Source organism: Vespa mandarinia, unplaced genomic scaffold, assembly GCF_050613455.1.
Source record: "Vespa mandarinia isolate Hongniang unplaced genomic scaffold, ASM5061345v1 scaffold_27, whole genome shotgun sequence".
Classification (NCBI taxonomy): domain Eukaryota; kingdom Metazoa; phylum Arthropoda; class Insecta; order Hymenoptera; family Vespidae; genus Vespa; species Vespa mandarinia.
The window spans coordinates 14,128-17,795 of NW_028197161.1; positions in this window are offsets into that span (position 1 = coordinate 14,128).

A 3,668-nucleotide genomic window follows, 5' to 3' on the forward strand; every position below is an offset into this window, starting at 1 on the left:
ACAAAAGGAATGAAAAATAATTATTTTATTTCGATAAATGATACCTTTTCTTTGTTAGTGGAAGCTTTTTTAATGTTTGCCAGGCATCAATCAGATAATCATGAAATGTGTAATCTCAAGATCGAGATGGTTTTCGAACGATTTCTTGTCAATATTAATTAATAATACTTTCAAACTGATTGGAAACAAACGTTGAAATAAATTTCATTTTTTTGAAAAATTCTAAACTTTAATAAATTTAAAATTATCATACTGAAAATTTTACCGATCACGGATACATAATCCCTTTGGATATTATGGACTTACTCGTTATAGTTTAAAGTAGAGAAGGTCTGTACAATTAATAATTAACTTTCCTTAATGAACTATTTAATCAATAATTGCATGATTTACCACTCTCCATTAATAATATGTGCACATTATTTACTTATTTTATAGATTTATTAAAAAAGACTATTCTACATGAACAATCATATATGAACAAAAATATATCTGCATTACGTGACATCGATGAAACAGCATTTCAGCCTATCGATCATTGATGAATGTACGTTTGTACAAAAATATGAATTTTAACATGAATTAAAATCTTCGTAATATATCGGTCAATTATATACGCCTGTCGAAATATAAATCTATATATATATATATATATATATATATATATATATATATATATATATATATATATACATAAATATATCTAAAAATTTTAGAACCATTTTAAAAGTCATTTGCCTTTGTCTTCTCTATTATTAAGAAACACTCGATTGGAGAGAATACATATGCACGACATTATGATCTTATGATCCTAACATACAGCATCATAAGGTGCTGATTCGACATAGTATTTGGCGATCTATTATTATTTTCAATTATTATTCTATTAATATAATACTATTATTTTATATATAATGTGTTTTACATGCTAGTTTTATCAAAGTGAATTAAAATGAACAAAGCCAACAATATTATGTAGTAAGATTTACATTTGAACTTTTGTCTATTTATGTACCCATTTTTTTTTGCCTCATTTCATTTAAACTTTTATATTTTAGTTTTTACTTTATCATTCGTATATTCATCCCAAAAATGCCAAAGCATTCAATGAATATCAAATTATTAGACAAAATAAATAATATTAACGAAGTGTGTTCGTAAGATGATCAGAAGTTTTCTGATTTCGGAAATGACAATGATCTATTTGACGATCTATATGAAAACTCGTGAGGAAGATAAAAAGCATTAAGGCAAATTAAATCTGTAAGGATGTAATTAAAGTATAATGATAAAAATTTGCTACATTTACGTTTCGTAATTGTGTATCAGTAATTACCCTAGTAAAACTCGGTTATCTTCTTATTTTTAGCCTTAAATGTGTAAATTGAATGTGTAAAATGACAGTTTTTCTTGAACTATCCGTAACTAAGACGATAAGTACTTGCACGGACAGAAAACGAACGATCCTGATTGATCGTTGTGTATCAAAATAGACTGTTCGAAATGTTTAAATTCGATTGTATGGAAACGGCACGAAATTGAATAATTACTGTACAGCTGTATAGAAATGGACCATTAATCTCAACTTTTAAAATTGATTTTCGTTTATTCAAATTAGATGGAAACGTTCATAAACCATTTTTTTAATTATTATTAAATGAGATAAATTTTGTTGAGATAGTTATAATAAATATGTGGGAATAAGACTTTATTATTTCTTTAATAATATTCATTTCTTCTCAGTTATCGGTTTATTCTATTTTCAGATAGCATCGAATCATTTTTTGTCGTTAAGGTTCTCTCTTTCTCTTTCTCCTTCTCCATTTTACACTAATCATACAGAGAGAACGCAAGCAAGCGCGCATTATTGAATATTCATAAATACGAGCAACCAGTTAAATTTCTTTCTACAATATTTTGCAACTTTTACAAAATTTATTTTCTTCCTTTTATTTTGCATATCCGTCATTCATTCCTTTTTTTTTCTATATGACCATAACGGCTGCATTACATAATCAATAGAGTAGAGGCAATTTTCGAATTCCTGTGGTCAGGATTGTTATATTAACCGTTTTTCCAATTTTTTTTTTTTTAAATCCGGTTGGTTTGTTTTGCGAAACGATGAAGAATAATCAAACGAGCAAATTGGACTGTTAGCGTAATATTAGAAATTTTTTATAATACATTCTGGATGAATAGAAAAGCATTGAGTAAGGTATTATTGTATGAACTTACATATCTGCGCTATAAGTGATGAAAGTATCGAGTCGTCTAATTTTTTCTTGATACATTAAAAAAATGTCTTTACATCGTAGAAAATTTGTTAATGATTAAGGGGATCAAATTGCCATGTAAACATTGAATTATTTGAATAAAGGAACATGGATAAGAGAATAATTAAAACGGAACGAAAAGAAAAATTGTCGTGAAAGTTTCTACAAAACATTGGATTAAATATCTGTAATATTTGAGAAAATAGAAAGTAATTATTCCATAACGATGAATGCTACGTTTCCATTTTAATTACAAATAATCGAGGTAATAAAGAAAATTGTAATCTCTGATTACGCTTTTACTGAGATAAACGAAATTGTTAACAATCGATTTTAGGTCACTATTAGAAAATTATTCTTCCTAATTGATTGCCAATGAACGTCGAAATAATTTTGATACTTTAGGAAAAATGTAAATTAAATAACATCACTGAAAATTTTATCGACCGCAGATAATTTTGTTTCTAAATTGACAGACAATATTCGACAAATATATTACCAAAATTTCAATTCAAAGAATTGATTATACTTTTCCAAATTTAGTATTTTCAACAACCGTTAATAGGATAGACTTCTATTGTATCGATGATAGGCAATGAAACTTTTTTATATTAATGTCCCGTTAAATTTACGAACGTGATTAGAAATTTACGATATATTAATTACGATTTTAACGAATATCCAAAGAGAATTAATACCAAAGTTTAAATTGCTCTATGATAAAGAAAGCTGTTACGAATGGAATTTATGTGTGCAAGCTATCAATTTTTATAGTACTACATTTAGTATCGAAGATGTATATTTACGCGTACATACGTCATCTGAAATGTTATGAAAATATACAGGCTGGAAAAGAAATTGCGAAATCGTAAATAATATTTTATATTTGCATCGGGTAAGGTTACGTAGAAATTTATTTCGATTTGCATGATCTTCATACGTTTCATATCAGAATTGGTTTAAAATGATGACACAGTTATTGAGCCTGTAATTAAATATTACAATAGAATGGCTCTTTAGATTAAAAGTATTTTTTAAGTACGTATACTCAATGACAAAACCTTGATGATGACCGATGCATTAGGCTTGTAACAAATGTATAATTTAAAACATATTTTCAGTGCTAAGGTCAATTTACTGGAATGTGTGTTTCAGCAAATGAAAATATTTAATTTATTGCTATGTGTGCGAGTGCGAAAGAGTGACAGAATTAGAATGATATAAAATAAGATAAAATGGAAGAAAGGACATTTACATATGATTGGTATATTAATATAGTGATAATTAAATATGCAATCATTCGACAATTGCCGCAAATCAGATCGAATTGTTTTTCTTTTCAATTATAGCTTCATAGCTGTCACACGTGTTAATTAAATCTTTATTTAATAATGA